Raw genomic sequence first — 25,359 nt, 5'->3', positions numbered from 1 at the left:
TAATGTGAATAAAGAGCAATAGGGTGTGGTGTAATGTAAACAAGGAGCAATTCAGTGTGATGTAATGTGAATAAGGGGCTTTATTGTGAGGAGTAACGTTTATAAGGTAAAGTGATACTACTGTGGGATGTAATATGAATTATGGACACTATCGCATGATCAAAATTTGAATAAAGTTGCAGTACTGTGTGGCGTAATTGGAATTGGGGTTACTATTGTGTGGCCATGCCCCTTGCCAGTAAAAACACACCCCTTTTTGGGCTGTGCGCCAAATGTGCAAACTGTTCCTATTTAAAATATAGGTGGTACAAACACTAAAATAAGTACTGCTATGGATGAGGGGTAGTGGTGCTGGAAAAGAGGTGCAAGGTCAGAGGCGGAAGCAGCGGTGGTGCTAGGGGGCCAAAATCTTGCCTAGGGCATCATATTGGTTAGGGACGGCTCTGGTCAAAATGGTCATATAACCAACAAGCTATCATAGGATTTGCACCCAGGTGTGAGTAGGTTGTACAACAGACACTGCATCAGATACACCAGCAAAGCAAGTGTTAATATGTAAATCGCTAACAACATACTCTAATCCTAGAAAAATATTGACAGCAATTTTCCTTTGAGCCGGATTCTTTCAGTTTCACATACTATGAGACTCATGACTTTACCTGCCACTATACTGTATATGGTAAGACTAAACTGCTGTATATATTATATAGAACCCTCGCTGAGTGCTCCGCAGTACTTCCACTATTCTGGAACAGTTTTGCCATGACATATGAAACATCAGTAGACCAGTGCTGGCCCTGAGGATACCCACTTACCTCTTTATAATGAATCTTAGCCGCCTGGTTCTTATAATGATGCAGTATTCTGGGACCTGTAGTATCCACGACAAGTCCTGCTGAGGGACTGTACCGGTAACGTCTCCGGCACGGCTGTAATAAAAGCCTCACATTGCACTTAGAGTCTAATCTTTGAACCTTCGCTGCAATCGGTTCAAAGGTAGAAATCTCTGTGTTTAAATACTGGTAGCAAGCTGTACATGACAGCGCAGCCAGTCTCACAGGTTACACACAAGATGCTTGCGCAATTATTTATAATTCCCCTTTGAAATCTGTCCTGGTTGTTGTAACAATTTTAAAGTTGAATTCTAGGATAGTCTGTAGGCAGTTAGGTAGGTAACACATTTAACAGGGCTCGAATGTTGCGTTGTAGTAAATGTAATACCTGATTTGCTCTGACAGTTGGCATTCTGGGCAGGGGTCACACTTCTGGGTCTCCTACTTGCTTGTTACATGTGCCAACTGGAAAAAGTGCACCCAGAACCACCTGGAAATGGCTCCAGTGCCAGACTAATACCCCTTTCACATCGCACAAATAACCCGGTACCGACACGGCATATTGCCGTGTCGAACCGGGTCAGTGTGCGATGTGAAAGCACACTGGGCGATTTAGCGGGTCGCCTGACCCGGTAAATCAACCCGGTAAAAAAGAAGGGTTTTACCCGGGTTGATTACCGGGTCAGGTGCGGTGTGAATGGGAGCCGTGTCGATGCGACACGGTTCCCATTCACAAGATAGGGAGAGGCGGCGCTGGAGATGAGCTCATCTCCCGACGCCGCCTCCACCCCCGCCCCTGCTGCTGCTGCAGCCTCCGTTGTCATGGCAACCGACCCGGTATATTGCCGGGTCGGGAAGCCTGCAACGGAGCGCAAATGCCGGATTCCACCCGGTAAGTACACGTTTGTCTTACCGGGTAGGACCCGGCATTTGCGGTGTGAATGCAGCATAATACTGATAACCTGGGTTTGAATTTGAAAATCTAGGCCAGAGGTTCTCAAATGTGGTCCTCAAGGCACCGCAACGGTCCAGGTTTTAGGTATATCCCTGGCTCAACACAGATGGTTAAATCAAGTTGGCTTAGGTTGCCTACCCTCCCACATCCGCATCCTCTGGGAGGCTCCTGTTTCATCCATAAATCTCCTGCTGCCCTGCTTTGTAGGTCCAATCTCCTGGATTCTTCAGATTCTGCCAGGGGTGACACTAAGGATTTCTTTGCAGGAGTTTCTTTGCAAGTGATTTGTGTCAACTCTCATTATCCCCTATTCTGGGAACCCCTGACGGGATATAGAGACAGCAACACTGATCACGCACAGGGTCCTCTTATCTTTGCTGTTGTGCACTCATCCATAGCGTGCTGCTGCTAGTGAGCTGTTAGGGTAAGAATTGTTGTTAGTAGTCTTTTTTTTTGTAAACACATTTGTTTAATCAGAGTGTCTGGTGTCTGTAATGATTTGGTTAATGCTGTAATGGTAGGTAAACCAGCACATCCAATAAATATAGGTGGTGCCTACAAGATACAGTGCAGTGTCCACAATAAAATAACATATAATACACCAGAATCATAATTTACTTATATGTTTAGGGATGAATTCACACAAGGTTAAATTGCATTTGGAATTTATTGCATAAGCATCACATTTATCATTGTGCTGAGTGAGAAGAAAAGAAATATCATAGTGAATACATATTGCAAACAAGAAACCCCATATTGCAGACAGCAATGTTAGTATCAATACTTGCAAAACTTCCCAAAATATATTGTTACTAATGTTATATAGAAATATCTCGCAACAAAATGCATTTAAGCATAGACAAGCCCATTTGTGGAACTAGACAGGTCCTTTGGGCAGAGTATGACACACCCCCTTGGCGGCACATCGTATTGTAATCTCTTGGAAACCATTTGTGGACCACGTGTTTCAGATTATGCCATAGATTCTTGATGGGCTTGGATCTTCATTTTGATTGGGCATTTCTTGACATATAGTACTATTTTTGGCCAATTGTGGATTTGGCCATGTTCTTGACATAAGTCACCTAACAGTTGATGGCTTCTGTCTACGTATACTATCCTATCCTTATATACTGATAATGCTGATTATTTTACAGGAATGAAAGCTATACCTTAAACACACCTTAAATACACTTTAAACCTTTAGCTGCTGCGGCCGCTATACTTAATACACACTCTACGCACTTTTTACACTATTAGCGTACAGAGTCCCGTACAGTGTACGGACTTTGCGTACACACGCCGCGCTGACGGTACAAAGTACTCACAGCGCGTACACACCCAATGAGTACACTCTAAACTTTATACCGCAATGCGATGCGTTACTAATACACTTTTAAACCTTAGCAGGAAAAGGAAGACAACACCAATTTGTAGTTAAACCACTGGGTTCTGACACCACAGCGTAATATTGCTGAAAGGGGGTTTACAATACAAATCATACACTACAATATAAGACAATATAACAGAATAATGGCTACAGTCAATGTACATACGTGATTGGAATCGCTTGCGCTACCCGGCCCGGTCCTCGGTCATCTGATAGATAACTTTGTGAGTCTTCCGCCAGGCCAGGCTGCAGCAGGCTTTATTTATACAATTCTTCCAAAAGCAATACAATGGATACTGTAATCCCTTTGTCCATTGGACACAGGAATGCACTTTTACAGTACAGGAGAGGTCATAGGTCGATTTGAAAAGGTAGGCGGTCTTTCCCAACTGCTCTTGTGGGTGGTCTCCTCTGGATTCCCGCTGCATACATAATATACAGTAAATACAGTTTATATCTATATTCTGATTCTGCACATAACTATCCGCAGGAATATGCGATCTTCCGCAGACCAACACCGGAATGTTACCCTTAAAATACCCTACAGCTGGATACCAAACACCACCTTATGACCTTGTTCTGTCCCCTCCTATTCTGTAAAGGCGAATCCCTTTGTTCTGAAACCATTTAAACTGTTGTTTATTTCATATGTGGTGCAGGGGGACTATGTGTACATTGTGCACTATTTGGATTAAATATGTAATGTGTTTTGCTAGCTTTCCATGCGTTCACAAACTCTACCGTAAATACCCATACCACGCGCTGATGCGCAGGACCGCGGGAGCGACCATACGCAAATTGCGGATATGTGCACGCACGGCAGAACAAGTACACGCGCAGAGGCCATCTGTGTGTGGTTTGTACGTGATGCGTGTACTGCAATATTTTTCAACTTTGATAGTCCACCCTTTGGCAGTCACCAATAACTGCCACTATCTAATCACTAAACAGAAAAATATCTACACAATATCTACAGAAGTTTGGATAGTCGGGAGAGAGGGGTAGGTAGGAAATGTATGACCTAGTGGGATAGTAAAAAGCATGTATGTATGAATCCATGTCTGAGGGGCATGTATCATCGTGCCGTATATGTTCTAGATAAGCTTCGAGGTATTGCGAAGTATACATTAAATCTTTCTTATCCCATATTAAGGGTCTGTAAGTGGGCCAACAAACACTACCGAGCTCTTTTCGGCTTCTTGTTCCAACAAATGGGGTGCACATTTAGTTGATGATACATGGAGGGGGAACATATGTGAGTGCTAGTATATGTGGATATCACCTGTCGACTATGTGTGTCATTAACTGAAGGTTGTAGAGATGAAGATAAGACACATATCTAAAATACATTCACATAACATTTTCATAAACATTCTTGGGTAGGGCTGATGTCTTTTCCGGATGGGTGTATCTATAATTTATAATTCCTCTGGCAGTACGGGTGATGTCTACTGCGAGAAGGAATTGAATCCCGGTGGATTCGTGGATCAAATCAGAGGCTGCGTGCTCTGTCCTATCTATGAGGTGTCTCTTGACGATGTGTTCATAGTGAGTATGAGTATAAGGAGCCTGAGCACTGCGGTGAACGTCTTTCATCTTATCATGGGTTATGGTCATGACCTCTGGCAGTACTCTCCCAATATAACACAATCCCTCTGAGCTCGGGGCAAGCTACTTGTACTCCTTCCTCCCACATATGAAATAGGCATCATTTTTGCTCGAGTGATGTGTTGCTCTTGAGATTCTACAAATCCATCCTCGCCATCAGAACCCATTCCAGATCCTTGCCCGAAAAGGGCTGTCTGTCGGAGGGATATGGGATGGCTCTGTTGGTATTGACTTTCCAATATTCTTCCTCAAGCAAGTAAGACATGTCATTGCTCTCTTACCCGCATGAGAAGAGAATCCTGGCGCACACCAGTAGGCTCTCACCAGCTTACACATACCCTCTTTACCCAGATGAGTCAGACCGTGTGCCGCCTCAGCTAAGCTTGGAAGATATGCTCTGGGGGCCACTGGCTTACCGTGTCCACCTGTCCAGAGTCCTGAGGACTCCTGGTCATACCCCTTTGACCTCCAGACCGCCTTTTCCTGTGGAGAAGACACATTTTGCATTTCAATTCATTTTTGTGTGTTAATTGTGTTGAATGTCATCAGTGATGTGATGTTCATTTGTATGGGGGTGCTGGCTGCTGATTCAGCAGCTTCGTCTGCCCGGCTGTTACCAAGTGAGATTGGGTCTTGGTTGTAAGTGTGTGCTTTGCACTTGATAACAGCCACTCTGTCTGGTTCTTGTATCGCTGTTAGAAGCCTTTTTATGTGGGACGCATGCGCTACAGGTGTGCCAGCTGCCGTCATGAAATTTCTGAGGCGCCATAGGGCCCCGAAATCATGCACCACTCCAAAGGCATACCTAGAATCTGTGTATATTTTAGCTGACTTACCCTTGGCCAATTCACATGCTCTGGTTAGTGCGACCAGCTCAGCAACTTGTGCTGAGTGCGGTGGGCCCAGGGGTTCAGCCTCTATGATACCTCTGTCGTCTACAACTGCGTATCCAGTACACAAGTCTCCCGAGTCCGTCTGTCTGTGGCAACTACCGTCAGTGTAAAAGGTAAAGTCTACGCCTTCCAGTGGGTTGTCACTGATGTCAGGTCTCGCAGTGAAAGTCTGATTCAGGTATTCCATACAATCATGCGTATCAGTATCTGCACTAAATCCTCCTTCACCATCATTCTCATCCTCCACCCTTTGTGCCTGTCCAGGCACACTTGGCAAGTAAGTTGCAGGATTTAGTGTGCTGCATCTCTTAATGGTGATGTTTACAGGGGCCATCAGTGATAATTCCCACCTTGTAAACCGTGCCGATGAGACATGTCTGGTTTGGGCGGAGTTCAGTAAGGCTTATACTGCATGAGGTGTATGGATTGTCAGGTTGTGTCCTAACACTACGTCTTCGTTTTTACTTACTAGCAAAGCTATCACTGCAACACTTCGCAAGCATGTAGGGAGAGACCGTGCTACGGTGTCCAACTGTGCACTGTAGTAAGCTACCGGCCTGCTAGCATCACCATGTCTCTGGGTTAAAACTCCTGCTGCGCACCCTGCACTTTCTGTACCATATAATTCAAAGGGCTTCCCATAATCTGGCATACCTAATGCAGGTGCCTGTGATAGGCACTGTTTGAGTCTCTCAAAGGCCAGTTCAGACTCATCTGTGTGCGAGATCCGATCTGGTTTGTTCGAGGAGACCATTTCTTGCAAAGGTAAAGCCAGTATGGAGAATCCTGGGATCCAGTTTTGGCAGTACCCACACATTCCAAGGAAAGTGCGGATCTGTTGCTAGGTTTGTGGCAGAGTCATGTATCGAATCGCCTGTATTCTATCAGCGGTGAGATGTCTAAGTCCTTGGGTCAAGCAATGTCCCAAATATTTTACCCTGGTCTGGCACAGCTGTAACTTATCCTTTGAAACCTTGTGTCCCGTATGGGAAAGATGAAACAGAAGCTGTTTCGTGTCTTTCAAGGACGATTCGAGTAAATCAGAACACAGCAATAAGTCATCGACATACTGTATTAATACTGATCCACTCTCAGGTTGAAAGGACTGTAAACAGTCATGCAAAGCCTGGGAGAAAATACTTGGGCTGTCAATGAAACCTTGGGGGAGACGAGTCCAGGTGTACTGTACTCCCCTGTATGTAAATGCAAAGAGGTATTGGCTGTCAGGGTGCAGAGGGACAGAAAAGAAGGCAGAACAGAGGTCAATGACAGTAAAAATTTTGCAGCAGGGGGAATTGGCTCTCAACTATCTTGTTTATCCCCCTTAGATCCTGCACTAGCCTGTAACCCCTCCCCCCACTCTTTTTCACAGGGAAGATGGGACTATTGGCAGTGCTGGACGTCCTGACTAGTATGCCCTGTTGTAGCAACCGCTCTATGATGGGGTACACTCCTAATTCTACCTCTGGCTTCAGAGGATACTGAGGGATTTTTGGAGCTATCCTACCGTCTTTTACTTGCACTACTACCGGAGCTACATTTGTCATCAATCCAGATACTTGTCCATCTTTGGTCCAAAGGGAACCTGGTATTTGTGAGATCATTTCCTCTACCTTTGCTGGACACTTGTCTATAACAGCAGAATGCGACATTAGCCTTTGAGGGGTGTCTAATATATCTTGCACTTCCTGAACGTGATTCTCAGGTATATCCAAGAAGACACCCTCAGGAGTACAGTATATTACACACCGCATTTTACACAATAAATCTCTTCCAAGCAGGTTAGTCGGAGCCGCTGTAGCCAGCAAAAAAGAATGCTTGGTTTGCAAGGGCCCTGTCGTAATCTCTGCAGGTCTACTCAAAGGGTAGTGTTGCACTGTTCCTGTTACTCCCATTGCCGCAATTGTTTTACCCGTGGCTATTATACCTACAGTCGAATTTAACCCTGACCTGGCCGCCCCTGTGTCTACAAGAAAAGGTAATGGTACACCAGCTACATCAACCATGACCTCAGGTTCACTACCAAGACTAGCAATCAACTTCACTGGCTGCAGACTACAGGTGTGGCCTGACCTCTATTGTATATTGTGTTCATCCCACAGCATGCTGGCAGCTACAATATGTGAGGGGGTAGCTGAGAATTTTCAGAGGTCTGCCAGTCCCTCCTAGGTGGGTAACTCCTTGTTTCCCCAGCGTGTGGCTCGTAACTTCTCCTATGCGGTCCCTGATCCCAATTATGTGTATTGTAGTGTGGTACATATCCTGGTCTAGGGGGTCGGTATACATTATGTGAACCTTTATTTCTACATTCCCTTGCGTAATGTCCTACCTTGTGACAATTATAGCATGTTACTTCACGTGACTTACCATCAGGGGTCTGGGGTTTCGGCTGATGTCGCTTTGTGGTAAGGGCACCTATACTTACAGTCATCAGTTTCTCCCCCTGTGACTCCCTGTGTTTAACGATGTTCCTATCATGCTCGATAGCGGACTCTCTCAATGCAGCCACTGAGATACTTCTCCAGTTTGGTAGAGAGGTCTGTACCCTTGTCCTCAGTGTGTCCTTCAACCCGTCCATTAATACAGAAATGGCTACCTGCCTGTGGTGTGCATTTTCCCTAATGTCCTCGATCCCAGTGTATCTAGCCATTTCCTGCAGTGCTCGATGGAAATATTCAGACGCCGTTTCACCTTCCTTTTGTCTTATGGAAAAGATTTTAATCCATTTGACAACAGTAGGGAAATATACTCCTAATTGCAGATTTATTTGCCGCACATTCTCCTGAGTGTACTCCTCAGTGAGAGGTACCTCTGCGTCTAACTTACAATCAGTTATGAACTTCGCGGGGTCAATTTTGGAGGGTAAACATAGCTGTAGCACTGTTCGCCAATCTTTGTTTGTGGGTTCGGTGGCATTACCTAACTCTTTAATGAACGTCTGGCATGCAACTAGATCTTTTCTGGGATCAGGAAATTCTGACATAATTGACCTCAATTCTGTCCAGGACCAGGGACAATGCATGGCAATGTTCCTGATGGGAGTGACTCCCTGAGCGTCATTCTTCCCATTGGGGACTGCAATCACCCTGACAGGATTTAATTCAATTGCATCATTCTGGTTTGATTCTACAATGTGGGGTGCTATGGTTTCTGCATAATGTACCGCACTTACCTGTGGACACGACCTCACTTATCCCTCCGCTAGGGGGCCTGACTACTGCTCTTGTTGGTTGGGCTGTGCCCACCTGAGTGTCTTGTATGGTGGCTGCTAGAGAGAGTGCCGATATCGTACTGGGCTCGTCTTCCTGCTCGCAGTCCTGGGGAAAATTTAAAATGGGATACAACTGGCAAGGGTTAGCATTAGTACATTTATCAATTACACTCTTATCTTGTACCAATGTGCCATTGTCTGTAGCCACTTTCTCCCCCACAATATACGGTGGTGGTGGTGGTGGTGCTGTCGCCATTATTTTCCCGCTAGGTTTGGAACCTGCTACGCAAGCTAATTCTCTTTGTATATCCCCCTCTTGTTGCCATAAATTTAACCAATCTGTATGTCTAATCCTTTGTTTTCTGGATTTTATTAAACATATCCTTATCCTTAAATTCTGCAATACCTCTGGTTCAAAACTGCCCACTTTAGGGAATGGTACCCTATCTTTGTCAGTCATACGTACCCATTCAGACAAAAAGTCTTCAGTGTGTGATCCATATTTGCCACACATAACAAACCTCGCTGACCCCTTGGGCTGCGGCACCTCAACCTGAACCCTGGTTAAACGTCCACCGCTTGTGCAATTGGATCCCATTGCGGACTTTTTCCTATTTCGCAATCCCCAATGCACACCGAATAAACGGTGAAAGTTCTTAGAGCGCTTTCACCCACTCCTTCTCTGCCGGGTACCACGACTCACTCCAAGAATGACCACCGCGTACCCAGTGAGATCCCTATCTGATTTCTATTCACTGGAAGTGTTTAGGAGTGACTTACCTATTTCCAGTGAATATACACCGTTGGAGATTTTCCTGAGAGAGACCAGCGAAAACTCCCTATACACTTATACACAAATCACAATTGCTTATGCTCTATACAGTGCTAATGGTACCGCGATTTTACGCAAAGCACGTAAAGGGGTATCCAGTTGCGCTATATATATCGCTTCCACAAATGCGCGGTCCAATCGCACAGCGTATAGGTACTTGTTACCTATCTGCCGTACGATCACGGGTCGTTGTACAAACTGGGACCCTCAGTCCGGAGCGTAATACCAAAAAAACACCTTTTTTTTATTTCAATACTTCGCAATACAATGCACTATCACACTCCGCTACAAATCACCTCACGATTTGCGTTTTAAACCTTATGCTAACGTGAGTCAGCCGCCTCACGCCACCAAGTCTCCACTCAGTTGATGTACCACACGACGAGATTCCGAATTCCGGGGTTCAAATTTCCACTCGCTCCTACGTTCGCTCACTCAAATACACTTTGGTTTTTCTGTACAGAACATTATCATTCATTCAGACAAGCAGTTTTCCTCCCAGAGGAAATACAGTAAATAAGAGTTTTATACTAAACTTTGGAAACTGGGCAATTTTGTGCTATTGTAGCGTGGCTACTGTCCCACCTTTAAACTAAACGAACTATCGTGTGGTTTTATTATGCGCACACAACGCTACGCAAGCTTGCATAATTACGCAACCGTGCGTACCTCTATGCCACGTGTGCGGCCTTGCGCTACGTGCACGTTTTGTGTACGCTGTCCTCACGTTCCGTACCACGTGTACCAATGTGCGGACGCAATAAAACAACTCACACAATTTCTATAAATGTGAGCAATATTAACTATAATCGCTCACTTAACACGCCACACAGTTTCTTTTCTGTATAAACCTTTATAACTAGGCCAGACTGCGTTTGTGTTTTACACTTACTTCCTTAATATTTATATTATGAATCTAGCAATCAGTCTTATGGCAACAATGTGAGCGGGTGTACATAGAGTATGGGTGTACGCTTTTGTTGTGTACGCATTTGGTGCCAAAAATAAATTCACAGATTTTAAATAGCTTTTTTCCTGTTTACCTTACGAGTTCTACCAGCATCCCTACAAACCATTCAGAGCAGACACCATCTAATCAGCAATTAAGTAGGGTTTTCAGTGCATCCACCGACCAAGAAAAGGATACGTAGGATCCCTGTCCACCCTTATGCTGATAGATTAAGTCTGTTGTGACCTGTTAGGCAGTAAAAATGTGGAAAACCGGAGAGCCCCCAATTGATAATGATGATTATCTTACAGGAATGAAAGCTATACCTTAAACACACCTTAAATACACTTTAAACCTTTAGCCGCTGCGGCCGCTATACTTAATACACACTCTACGCACTTTTTACGCTATTAGCGTACAGAGTCCCGTACAGTGTACGGACTTTGCGTACACACGCCGCGCTGACGGTACAAAGTACTCACAGCACGTACACACCCAATGAGTACACTCTAAACCTTATACCGCAATGCGATGCGTTAATAATACACTTTTAAACCTTAGCAAGAAAAGGAAGACACAACACCAATTTGTAGTTAAACCACTGGGTTCCGACACCACAGCGTAATATTGCTGAAAGGGGGTTTACAATACAAATCATACACTACAATATAAGACAATATAACAGAATAATGGCTACAGTCAATGTACATACGTGATTGGAATCGCTTGCGCTACCCGGCCCAGTCCTCGGTCATCTGATAGATAACTTTGTGAGTCTTCCGCCAGGCCAGGCTGCAGCAGGCTTTATTTATACAATTCTTCCAAAAGCAATACAATGGATACTGTAATCCCTTTGTCCATTGGACACAGGAATGCACTTTTACAGTACAGGAGAGGTCATAGGTCGATTTGAAAAGGTAGGCGATGTCTTTCCCAACTGCTCTTGTGGGTGTTCTCCTCTGGATTCCCGACGCATACATAATATACAGTAAATACAGTTTATATCTATATTCTGATTCTGCACATAACTATCCGCAGGAACATGCGATCTTCCGCAGACCAACACTGGAATGTTACCCTTAAAATACCCTACAGCTGGATACCAAACACCACCTTATGACCTTGTTCTGTCCCCTCCTATTCTGTAAAGGTGAATCCCTTTGTTCTGAAACCATTTAAACTGTTGTTTATTTCATATGTGGTGCAGGGGGACTATGTGTACATTGTGCAGTAGTTGGATTAAATATGTAATGTGTTTTGATAGCTCTCCATGCGTTCACAAACTCTACCGTAAATATCCATACCACGCGCTGATGCGCAGGACCGCGGGAGGGACCATACGCAAATTGCGGATATGTGCACGCACGGCAGAACAAGTACACGCGCAGAGGCCATCTGTGTGTGGTTTGTACGTGATGTGTGTACTGCAATATTTTTCGACTTTGACAATACCCTTAACCAATTAAACCCAACTTGAATAAAACATGGACTGATTATTCCTGACCTATATAATGTTATGATTCCCGTACCCCAGACCAGAGGGGATCTTATGACAGAGGTCTGAGTACTGGGAAGATATGCTGGTTGTGGGAGCAGGAGAGCCTAGTAACCCCTGGCGCCCTAACTCCGTTGTCTCGCCCGTGTTATCAGAAATCCCCTGCGAGACTATGGTTGCTTGAGCCCATGGCAGCCGCGTTCGAAGGGCGGATTATGTCTGCCCAACCCCGATGCCCCCGCAGGTCTTAATGGGAGACAAAGGGAAATCCGAGACAGGGTGATAACAAGGGGCCCTCTGACTAAGCAACCAGGCCAGGGGTTACAAGCTAACTAACTTAAACCAAAGGTATGTGCGGACTAGCCGCCAGGGAAAAGGACAACCAAAGATCCACTGATCCGTTACTCCTATCCAGCACCGCTGGATACCAGAGTGGATCTGTGGGAGCGGAATCCTCCGCAAAAGCTCCAGAACACAAATAAACTAAATAATAAACAGTAAGCGGACAAGCCGCAACACACGGCTGCGCCGCGACTCACGAACACCACAGGATGTTAAAGGTGCTCGGTCAGACTCCAGGAATAGATGACAAACTTCCGAGTACAGGATCACTGAGGACAGGAACAACCGGATTGAGCAGGACTGGAAACTCTCTGTAGCTGACACAGGCAAACAGGAAGCTATCACCGGCGTCTGTAAGAAGTCCTGAGAGTGCCTTTATTCAGGAACCCTCCAATCAGGATCCAGACAAGGTAATCTCAGGTAATGCCGTGCAGCTTGCATGCTGCACGGCCAGCACACCAAAATATAATTAGAACAGACCCAGCAACGGGGAACGCGGCCGAACGTGGCGTCCCCGTTGCTAAGGTCAGAGCGGCTCCGTGCGCCCGGCGTCTAGCGTTGCCAGGGAGCCGGCGGCTGTACGCGCACGGCGTCCCTGGTTGCTAGGCGCCGGGCCGCACCGACGAGCGGACCCCGGCGCCTAACAGTACCCCCCCCTTGAGGAGGGGTCAAGGAACCCCTAAAGCCAGGTTTCTGAGGAAATTCTCGAAAAAATGCCCTTTTGAGCCTCGGGGCATGAAGATCCTCATCCAGGACCCAAGACCTTTCCTCTGGCCCATAACCTCTCCAATGTACCAAAAAATAAAGCCGACCCCGGGACAACTTGGAATCGAGAACCTTCTCCACCAAGAACTCCTGCTGACCCTGTACATTTATTGGTGATCTCCCCTGAGATATTTTACGAGGAAATCTACTAGACGAAACATATGGTTTCAGCAATGAGCAATGGAAGGTATTTCCGATCCGCAAAGTTTTTGGTAAACGTAACCGGAAAGCAACTGGATTGACTTTTTTGATAATGTGAAATGGTCCAATAAATCTAGGACCCAATCTGGCTGAGGTTTGTCGAAGTTTAATGTTGCAAGTCGACAACCACACCCTGTCTCCTACTTTAAAAGTGCACGGCCGCCGGAGCCTGTCAGAAATTTTTTTTTCCCGGAATGCTGCTTTTCTGAGAGCCAGGTGCACTTTTCTCCAAATAAGTTTAAGATGAGAGGTCAGGGCCAGAGAGGAGACAGAGGAATGTTGAAAAAATGAATTAGCTCTGGGGTGAAAACCAAAAACTGCAAAAAATGGAGACACATTGGTGGAGGAATGACAGGCATTATTATAAGCAAACTCCGCCAATGGAAGAAACTCAGACCAGTCATTTTGGAGTTTGGCCGAGTACAAACGCAAATATTGTTTTAGAGATTGGTTAACTCGCTCAGTCTGCCCATTGGATTGGGGATGATAGCCGGACGTTAAAGATAATTTCATCTTTAACGAAGCACAAAAAGACTTCCAAAATTGTGCAATGAATTGTGGACCCCGATCAGAAACAATATCAGTGGGTAAGCCATGGAGTCTGAAAACATGGCGGAGGAACAAGACTGCCAATCCCTGGGCAGATGGCAATCGGGGAAGAGCAATGAAATGGGCCATTTTGCTAAAACGGTCCACTACCACCCATATGACTCGGCATCCGGCTGACAGAGGGAGGTCCACCACAAAATCCATGGAGCTATGCGACCATGGCCTAAGAGGAACATTCAAGGGCATAAGTTGACCTATAGGCAAAGAACGGGGAACTTTATGCTGTGCACAGACCTGACACGAAAAAACAAACTCTTTAATGTCTTTGGAAAGACCAGGCCACCATACTGAGCGGGAGACTAATTCCAAAGTCTTAGCGATTCCCGGATGCCCGGCAACTTTGCTATCATGAAACTCCGTCAAAACAGTTGCTCTCAAAAACTCAGGGACAAAAAGACGACCAGCAGGAGTATTTCCAGGAGCTTGATGTTGAAGCAGCTTTAACTGGGTAAATATATCCTGTGTGAGGCCTGCCCGAATGACTGAAGACGGAAGTATGGGAGTAACAGGACTGTTGTCTTGAACTGGAAGAAAACTGCGTGACAGGGCATCTGCCTTAGTATTCTTGGAACCTGGCCTGAAGGTGATAATGAATTTGAAACGAGTAAAAAATAAAGCCCAACGAGCCTGCCGGGCATTCAGTCGTTTAGCTGATTCAATGTATTGAAGATTTTTGTGATCAGTCAAAACTGAAATGGTATGAGTCGCTCCTTCAAGCCAATGCCTCCACTCCTCGAAAGCCCATTTAATAGCCAGCAATTCCCGGTTACCAACATCGTAGTTGGATTCTGCAGATGAGAATTTCCTGGACATAAAGGCACAAGGATGTAATTCAAGGGAATCCGGATCCTTCTGAGAAAGGATAGCCCCTACTCCAACCTCCGAGGCATCAACTTCAACAATGAAAGGCAATTCTGGGTTGGGATGTCTAAGGACAGGGGCTGAGACAAAGGCTTGTTTCAAGGCCTGAAAAGATAACTCAGCTTCACGTGACCAATTGGTAGGATCTGCTCCCTTCTTAGTCAGTGCCACAATGGGAGCAACTAGGTCAGAGAAAGAGTGAATAAATCTTCTATAGTAGTTCGCAAACCCTAAAAAGCGCTGAATTGCTTTTAAGTTGGTGGGTTGTGCCCAACTAAGGATGGCTTGGAGCTTCTTTGGTTCCATACGGAATCCCCGAGGGGAAATAATGTACCCTAAAAAGGATACCTCCGTGACATGAAATTCACACTTCTCCAGCTTGGCATATAGGTGATTTTCACGTAATTTCTTTAGAACCTGACGCACCTGGGTAACATGTTGTTCTACAGAGTCAGAATATATCAAAATATCGTCTAAGTAGACTACAACGAATCTTCCAAGAAATTCACGGAGCACATCGTTAATGAGATCCTGGAAAACTGCCGGAGCGTTAGACAGGCCAAATGGCATAACCAGATACTCATAGTGGCCTGACTGAGTACTGAATGCCGTTTTCCACTCATCCCCTGACTTGATTCTGATGAGGTTATATGCTCCTCTCAGGTCAATCTTGGAAAAAATCACAGCCGAACGTAGCTGATCAAAGAGGACAGAGATCAGCGGCAGAGGGTAAGTATTCTTTACTGAGATTTTATTCAAAGCTCTAAAGTCAATGCAGGGTCTGAGTGAACCATCCTTCTTCTCTACGAAGAAGAAACCTGCACTTAAAGGGGATTTAGATGGCCTGATAAATCCTTTCCCTAGGCTTTCTTTCACATACTCATTCATGGCCACAGTTTCAGGACCAGACAATGCATATAACCTTCCTTTAGGCAACGTGGCACCAGGAATTAGCTCAATGGCACAATCATAAGGCCTATGGGGAGGCAGAATATCCGCATTGCCCTTGGAAAATACATCAACAAAATCCTGGTATTCCCCAGGAATGGGTGCGGGAACGGCGGCAGCTACTCGGATAGGAAGCGTAATACATTCTTTATTACAGATGGTACCCCATTGTAAGATCTCCCCCGACTGCCAATCAATGATGGGATTATGAAAGGCCAGCCAAGGGTGACCCAGAACCACAGGAACTGCTGGACAATGGGTAAGGAAAAACTCAATCTTTTCAGAATGCAAAGCTCCTACCGAGAGTAAAACAGGAGGTGTGCATAGAGAAATAACCCCATTGGACAAGGGACTCCCATCTAAACCATGCATGGTGACACACCTACCCAAGGTTAACTGAGGAATACCTAAGGCCTTGGCCCATGTTAAATCCATAAAGTTCCCTGCAGCTCCACTGTCCACAAAAGCAGAGACCGAGGAACAGAGGCTGCCAAAGGAAACTTTAGCAGGAACTAACAGTGAATTATTTGAGGAGATAAGCTGCAGACCAAAGTGAACCCCCTCACAACTCACTTGGTCAGGAAGTTTCCCGACTTGTTCGGACAACTACGGGCAAAATGTCCCTTACCTCCACAGTATAAACAAAGACCAGAATTTTGCCTCCTGGTTCTTTCTTCAGGAGACAATTTGGAAAGACCTATCTGCATAGGCTCCTCCATGTCTACAGGAATGGAAAGAACACAAGGAGTAGACCCGACAGATGCCCCTTTTTCAGCCCTCCGCTCTCTGAGCCGACGATCTATCTTAATAGAGAGCTCCATGAGTTTATCGAGAGTCTCAGGAGCGGGATACTGAAGGAGACTGTCTTTTATAGATTCAGATAAGCCGAGGCGAAACTGACTGCGTAGGGCTGGGTCATTCCATCCACAGTCGTTCGACCAACGGCGAAACTCCGTACAATAACTCTCTGCGGGATTCCTACCCTGTCTAAGAGCACGCAACTGACTCTCAGCGGACGCCTCTCTATCAGGGTCGTCATACAATAGCCCTAAAGATTTTAAAAAGGCGTCTACAGACGATAAGGCCGGATCGTCTGTCTTTAAACCAAAAGCCCAGGTCTGAGGATCCCCCTGAAGCAGAGAAATAATAATTCCAACCCGCTGAGCCTCCGTACCTGAGGAGACTGGTCTTAAACGAAAATAAAGTTTACAAGACTCTTTAAAATTAAAAAACTGTTTTCTATCCCCAGAAAAACGGTCAGGCAGATGCATTTTTGGTTCAGGGATGACCCTCGGGGAAGTCCGTAACAGATCTTCCTGTGACCTCACCCGGAGGGACAGATCCTGAACCATCTGAGTAAGTTCTTGAATCTGACTAACTAGAAGCTGGCCAGGATTTGGCCCAACACCGGCGGGATTCATGAGGCCGACAAAATCTCCCAACTGAATAAGTGAAAAAAAAGATTAACTCCTGTTAATTTAAATGTTTTTTTTTTTTCTTTTGTCTGGCCGGTGATAATGTTATGATTCCCGTACTCCAGACCAGAGGGGATCTTATGACAGAGGTCTGAGTACTGGGAAGATATGCTGGTTGTGGGAGCAGGAGAGCCTAGTAACCCCTGGCGCCCTAACTCCGTTGTCCCGCCCGTGTTATCAGAAATCCCCTGCGAGACTATGGTTGCTTGAGCCCATGGCAGCCGCGTTCGAAGGGCGGATTATGTCTGCCCAACCCCGATGCCCCCGCAGGTCTTAATGGGAGACAAAGGGAAATCCGAGACAGGGTGATAACAAGGGGCCCTCTGACTAAGCAACCAGGCCAGGGGTTACAAGCTAACTAACTTAAACCAAAGGTATGTGCGGACTAGCCGCCAGGGAAAAGGACAACCAAAGATCCACTGATCCGTTACTCCTATCCAGCACCGCTGGATACCAGAGTGGATCTGTGGGAGCGGAATCCTCCGCAAAAGCTCCAGAACACAAATAAACTAAATAATAAACAGTAAGCGGACAAGCCGCAACACACGGCTGCGCCGCGACTCACGAACACCACAGGATGTTAAAGGTGCTCGGTCAGACTCCAGGAATAGATGACAAACTTCCGAGTACAGGATCACTGAGGACAGGAACAACCGGATTGAGCAGGACTGGAAACTCTCTGTAGCTGACACAGGCAAACAGGAAGCTATCACCGGCATCTGTAAGAAGTCCTGAGAGTGCCTTTATTCAGGAACCCTCCAATCAGGATCCAGACAAGGTAATCTCAGGTAATGCCGTGCAGCTTGCATGCTGCACGGCCAGCACACCAAAATATAATTAGAACAGACCCAGCAACGGGGAACGCGGCCGAACGTGGCGTCCCCGTTGCTAAGGTCAGAGCGGCTCCGTGCGCCCGGCGTCTAGCGTTGCCAGGGAGCCGGCGGCTGTACGCGCACGGCGTCCCTGGTTGCTAGGCGCCGGGCCGCACCGACGAGCGGACCCCGGCGCCTAACATATAATAAGGCCACTGGTTTCATTGCGGACAATCATTTTCACCCAACACACTGCACAATCGCTTGGTGCCGACGCAGCCTGTGTTATAAAGATCCCAGACATAAAAAACATCCGGGAGACCAACAACCAATCAGGTTCCCCTTTAGAGGAAAAATAAGGCAAAGCCCTTGATGCCCACACAACAATGGTAGCAAGCGACAAACATCCTGGTTTGCCCAATGCATACAAGCAAGACATTGCTACTGACGCTGACTGCTACAACAGGAAGATAGATAAGCCCATGCAGGCCATCTCATGGCTGGATGCAACAAACCACCCATGCCTAGGCAGCCTGGTACCATAGCATACAACGCAGAACCCAGGCAGAGGACTGAAGGAGAAACAGAGAACTGCCAATTAGCTACCTAAGGCATGGCGCCACTCTGGGGCTACTGTGTAAGGTAGTGCCTCACCAGGAGGCTAGAACGCAAGACCAGTACACGAGACTGCACTCCAATGGACAGGGCGGAAAGCAGAGCCTGAGTCAAGCATGAAACTGACATAGTAACTATTGGATGAGGAGCGTTCTGGTGCTGCCTCCATCTATGATGTAGACAGGTAAGCTGACTCGGCGGTCTCTAGAACCTTCCGGAGCTAAGAGAGCAACCCAACCTCTGACATGTGTGACACTGGTTCCGTGACATGACGTGATCCCCGTACACGTGGACAAGTTGGGGATGAATGTCAGCTGCTGATGTGCCCTTTAACCATGAGTTGCTGGGCTTCATAAAGGGGAAAAGCTGCAAGTGAAAGTAATTAAAACAGATAATTGCCAAGTGCCGCCAACAGCGCCCCCTACCCTGCAGCGCTGTATGTGGTGCCCCCTCCGCACACACCTAGTTACAGCCCTGTACACATCTACCACATCACAATGTTGACACTGCTATTTTAGCCTAACCCTAATTTCATGTGTCAACATTTTTGAACATTCTGTCAGTGGACACGCTGACTACATTCCATCACCACTACCTGACCCCATAATAATACATATTAACCACATCTTCCCAGCCCCATATTAAATAACCTAACCTTCTCATACATGAGACCTAGTGAATATAAATAGTAATTACATTCATAGCTTCATTCTTGCTGCTGGTGTAGACAATTCTTGAAAATACGTCTTATTGACGTTTTATAGCAATTTACTGTCTGAACGGGTTTCCTGCCTGACACAACCGCAGAACCAGCCCTACTGCTGTGTATGGGACAGGTCAGGCGGAATTCAACTGATCAGTATAGCCGGGATGTAATGAATTCCGAGTTCTGCGGCCGTGCGGGGTGCCGTCCTAACTCAGACTTCATTACATCCCACCCAAAATATGTATTCTTATAATGGGGTGTAACTTTGACATGGTTTTACTTAGTGTTGGAAATTGTACTGATTACTGACGGATGTGTTAGTAGTAGAGATGAGTGGGTCCGATTCACCGAGAACTGGACCCACCCGAATTTATAGTTCTGAGCCGGGATCCGAGTCTGGCTCGGGACTTCCCACCTTACTCAGATCCCAAAGCAAGGCCGAACGTCATCTTTCTGCTGTCGGATTCTCGTGGGTTTTGGATTCTATAAAGGTCCCCGGTGATCGGCGCTATCTTCACTCTGGCTATAGAGAGTGTACTGGATGGACATGTCCGTCTCAGTACTGTGTTGTCTGGTGTAGGGCGGGTGCTCTCTCTGCTGTATCTGAAAAAGGGGTGCTCTATCTGCTGTATATGAAAAAGGGGTGCTCTGCCTGCTGTATATGAAAAAGGGGTGATCTGTCTGCTGTATCTGAAAAAGGGGTGCTCTATCTGCTGTATATGAAAAAGGAGTGCTCTCTCTGCCTGCTGTATCTGAAAAAGGGGTGCTCTGCCTGCTCTATCTGGAAAAAGGGGTGCTCTGTCTACTGTATATGAAAAGGGGGTGCTCTGTCTGCTGTATCAGTCCAGGGGTGCTCTGTCTGCTGTATTTGAAAGGGGTGCTCTGTCTGCTGTATCTGAAAGGGGTGCTCTGCCTGCTGTATCTGAAAAAGGGGTACTCTATCTGCTGTATCTGAAAAAGGGGTGCTCTGCCTGCTGTATCTGAAAAAGGGGTGTTCTATCTGCTGTATCTGAAAAAGGGGTACGCTATCTGCTGTATATGAAAAAGGGGTACTCTATTTGCTGTATCTAAAAAATGGGTACGCTATCTGCTGTATATAAAAAATGGGTGCTCTATCTGCTGTATATGAAAAAGGGGTGCTCTATCTGCTGTATATAAAAAAAGGGGTGCTTTATCTGTTGTATATAAAAAAGGGGTGCTCTATCTGCTGTATATAAAAAGGGGTGCTCTATCTGCTGTATATAAAAAAGGGGTGCTCTATCTGCTGTATATGAAAAAGGGGTGCTCTGTCTGCTGTATCTGAAAGGGGTGGTCTGTCTGCTGTATATGAAAAAGGAGTGCTCTCTCTGCTGTATCTGAAAAAGGGGTGCTCTATCTGCTGTATATGAAAAAGGGGTGCTCTGCCTGCTGTATATGAAAAAGGGGTGATCTGTCTGCTGTATCTGAAAAAGGGGTGCTCTATCTGCTGTATATGAAAAAGGAGTGCTCTCTCTGCCTGCTGTATCTGAAAAAGGGGTGCTCTGCCTGCTCTATCTGGAAAAAGGGGTGCTCTGTCTACTGTATATGAAAAGGGGGTGCTCTGTCTGCTGTATCAGTCCAGGGGTGCTCTGTCTGCTGTATTTGAAAGGGGTGCTCTGTCTGCTGTATCAGTCCAGGTGGGGTGTTTTGTCTGCTGTGTGAGTCCAGGGGTGCCATGTTTGCCATATCAGTCCAGGGTTGCCCTGTCTGCTGTATCAGTCCAGGGGTGCTCTGCCTGATGTATTCGAAAAAGGGGTGCTCTGTCTGCTGTATCTGAAGAAGGGGTGCTCTGGCTGCTGTATCTGAAAGGAGTGCTCTGTCTGCTGTATCCGAAAAAGGGGTGCTCTGTCTGCTGTATCTGAAAGGGGTGATCTGTCCGTTCATCCAGGGGCTCCACCCCAGTGTACAATTAAAATAATAAAATCTAAAAACAAAAAGCCTAAAATTATAATGATAAAAAAATATATATATTTTTTGTTTGTGCTGTAAACCAGTGTACTATACAATTTTTATTTTATTTTCATAAGTACTGTGACACTGCTGGTCAGACCGCAGTATATTATTTCCTACTCATACACATATTGTGCAACACTTTTGGTGAAGGTCAACCGCAGTGTTCGACTACCATTTCTGACTTATTCACGTATTGTGCGACGCTTTTAGTGAAGCTAAACCGCAGTGTGTAATATATTTCTGACTTATTTGTGCAATACTGTTGGTGAAGCTAAACCGCAGTGTGTAATAAAATATATATTTTTCTGACTCATTTGTGCGACACTGTGGTGAAGCTAAACCACAGTGTGTAATAAATAATACATATTTCTGACTCATTTGTGCGACTCTCTACTGCTGGTTTGTGATATAAAAAATAATACATATTTCTGACTCAATTGTGCAACACGGTTGGTGAAGTTAAACCGCAGTGTGTAATAAATAATATATATTTCTGACGCATTTGTGTGAACGCAGTGTGTGATATAAAAAATAATATATATATATATTTTGATATAAATTAATATTTTGTGCTGTGTCTTCCCAGTAAACATCCAAGGACTGCAGCTGCTCCGTGCATCTAGGGATGTTCTGTCAGTCCACCCAAAATAAAAGACATCTTTTTTATTTTTTATTTAGTGCTGTATCCTCCCAGTATACATTCAGGCGTGCTCCGTCCATTTCATGGTGCTGTGTCCGTAGCTCATATTCTCATGTTATAACTTATTGTCCCATTTTCATAATTCTTCTTATCACAACATTGTGATTCATTAAAATTAATATTATTAATAATAATTATAAATTAACTAAATGTAAATTAAATTAATGTAACTAAACTCTCCACACTTGAATAGCGAATCTTCTCTATGTTGAATATATTTTTGAGGAACAGAAGAACTTAATCCTAATTTGAAAATAATTTTTAACGGATGATTAGCGAACCTTCTCCATGTTGAATATATTTTTGAGGAACAGAAGAACTTAATCCTAATTTGAAAATAATTTTTAACAGATGATTGGCGAACCTTCTCCGTGTCGAATATATCTTTGAGGAACAGAAGAACTTAATCCTAATTTGAAAATATTTTTTAATGGATGATTAGCGAACCTTCTCCATGTCGAAGATATCTTTCAGGAACAGAAGAACTTGATCTTAATTTTAAAATAATTTTATTGATTACAGCATTTAAAAATATAACTGCCACGTGTTTGCTGCCCACTGCTGTCGCTTATCTTAGTCATCCAGCTACCTCAGTGCAACCTTTTGGCCTAAACTGGATAAACACAGTATTGTGAGGTGTGAGGCATTTAGAATAGACTGGAAATGAGTGGAAATTAAAGTTATTGAGGTTAATAATACTGTAGGAACAAAAACACCCTCAAATTCTGTTATTTTAGCTGTTTTTAAGATTTAAAAAAAAATCCAGATCCAGAACTAAAACCCACAAGGGCGGTTTTGGCCACACCAATACAGATCCAAAACCAAAACAAAATAAAAGCCTGGTGCACACCCCTAGTCAGTAGTCTTTATTGGGTTCGGCATGCGTGACCGGCACTCAGGATACCTCCGGTCACCATTCCGACGTTGGAATCCTGGCTTGCAGATGGCTGGCAGGGGGGGGGGGAGGGGTGAGCGGAGCGAAGCCCCTTGCATGATCGCTGCGCTTGCCACAGGTTATATTCCCACTCTATGGGCCGGATCCAAATCCTATCGCACCCTCTATCTCCCGTCTAAAGTGACGGGAGATGGAGGGGCGATATTCAAATGTGCCCTGCTCTCACGCTGATCGCGCTCATTACAGTCTGGTTTAGGCGCATCAAGAGCCTAAACCTGATTAAGTAATGGGCGCGATCGTGAAGAGATCCTCTGTGGGTAGCGAGCATTAGAATACCGCTGGCCGGCACGATAGGGGTTGGGAGGGGGGAGCATTTGAATCCTGCCCTATGGGTGTCGTGGACACCCATGAGTAGGAATAGTCCCTGTTAGTCAACATGCCGACTGTCAGGACTGTAAGGGGGTGGGATTTTGGCATCGGTATTGTGACCGGCGGTCTCCTGACCACCGGTCATGTAACTGCCTCCCCCTTTATTGGTGCAGGAGCATTACAGAGAAAACGCAGCATGATACATTGAGCCTCAGGAACGATTAATATTCTAAAATACACCTATGAGTAATGCCCATCTGTTGTTTTGCTATGGTTCTGAGTAGAGATGTGCGGCGGATGCTTTTTGAGTTTTGTGTTTTGGTTTTTGATCTGGATCCTCGCTCGTGTTTTGGAACTGCAATGGTTTTGCCAAAACCACTCTTTCGGGTTTTTGTTTTGGATTAGGATGATTTTTGAAAAATCACAGAATTTAGGGTTAATTTTGATCCTACGGTATTATTAACCTCAATAACATTCATTTCCACTCATCTCCAGTCTATTCTGAACACCTCACAATATTGGTTTTAGGCCAAAAAGTTGCACTGTGGTCGCTGGATGACTAAGCTAAGCAACACAAGTGGGCGACACAAACACCTGGCCCATCTAGGAGTGGCACTGCAGTGGCAGACAGGATGGCAGCTTTAGAAAGTAGGCCCCAGAGAGCACATAATGCAAAGAAAAAAAAGAGGTGCACCGAGGTCGCTGGATGACTAAGCTAAGCGACACAAGTGGGTGGCACAAACACCTGGCCCATCTAGGAGTGGCATTGCAGTGGCAGACAGGATGGCAGTTTTAAAAACTAGGCCCCAAAGAGCACATAATGCAAAGAAAATAAAGAGGAGCAAGATGGAATTGTCCTTGGGCCCTCCCACCCACCCTTATGTTGTATGAACAGGACATGCACACTTTAACAACCAATCATTTCAGCGTCAGGGTCTTCCACACGACTGTGGCTGAAATGACTGGTTTATTTGGGCCCCCACCTAAAAAAGAAGCAATCAATCTCTCATTGCACAAACTGGCTCTACAGAGGCAAGATGTCGTCCTCATTCTCATCCTCCGATTCCTCACCCCTTTCACCGTGTACATCCCCCTCCTCACAGAGTATTAATTCGTCCCCACTGGAATCCACCATCACAGGTCCCTGTGTACTTTCTGGAGGCAATTGCTGGTAAATGTCTCCACGGAGGAATTTATAATTCATTATCATGAACATCATCTTCTCCACAGTTTCTGGAAGTAACTCCTACGCCGATCACTGACAAGGTTACAAGCTGCACTAAACACTCTTTCGGAGTACACACTTGTGGGAGGGCAACTTAGGTAGAATAAAGCCAGTTTGTGCAAGGGCCTCCAAATTGCCTCTTTTTCCTGCCAGTATAAGTACGGACTGTCTGACGTGCCTACTTGGATGCTGTCACTCATATAATCCTCCACCATTCTTTCAATAGTGACAGCATCATGCGCAGTGACAGTAGACGACATGTCAGTAATCGTTGGCAGGTCCTTCAGTCCGGACCAGATGTCAGCACTCGCTCCTGACTGCCCTGCATTACCGCCAGCGGGTGGGCTAGGAAATCTTATCCTTTTCCTCGCAGCAACAGTTGTGGGAGAAATTGAAGGAGGAGCTGTTGACGGGTCACGTTCCGCTTGAGTTGACAATTTTCTCACCAGCAGGTCTTTGCACCTCTGCACACTTGTGTCTTCTGGTAAGAGAGAGATACAACGTAGGCTTTAATCCTAGGATCGAGCACGGCAGCCAAAATGTAGTGCTCTGATTTCAACAGATTGACCCCCCTTGAATTCTGGCAAAGCGAATGAAGGGCTCCATCCACAAGTCCCACATGCCTAGCGGAATCGCTCTGTCTTAGCTCCTCCTTTAATTTCTCCAGGCAAAAGCCTGATGAGGGGAATGACCTGACTC

The 25,359-nt window shown here is 45.6% G+C and overlaps 2 protein-coding genes across 2 annotated transcripts in view; one reads left to right on the top strand and one right to left on the bottom strand.

Annotated features, from left to right (window-relative positions):
- ACSL5 (acyl-CoA synthetase long chain family member 5) overlaps positions 1 to 954 on the bottom strand; it is a 93,788-nt gene extending 92,834 nt beyond the window's left edge. The window contains exon 1 of the mRNA XM_063962566.1: positions 816 to 954. The gene's annotated coding sequence lies outside the window, so the exon portion shown is untranslated. The remainder of the gene's footprint in view (positions 1 to 815) is intronic.
- LOC135057435 (guanylate cyclase 2G-like) overlaps positions 1 to 25,359 on the top strand; it is a 213,686-nt gene that overhangs the window by 24,288 nt on the left and 164,039 nt on the right. The gene's annotated exons all lie outside the window — the stretch shown is intronic.

Source organism: Pseudophryne corroboree, chromosome 3 (assembly GCF_028390025.1).
Source record: "Pseudophryne corroboree isolate aPseCor3 chromosome 3, aPseCor3.hap2, whole genome shotgun sequence".
Classification (NCBI taxonomy): domain Eukaryota; kingdom Metazoa; phylum Chordata; class Amphibia; order Anura; family Myobatrachidae; genus Pseudophryne; species Pseudophryne corroboree.
This window is presented reverse-complemented; position numbering and strand designations above follow the sequence as displayed.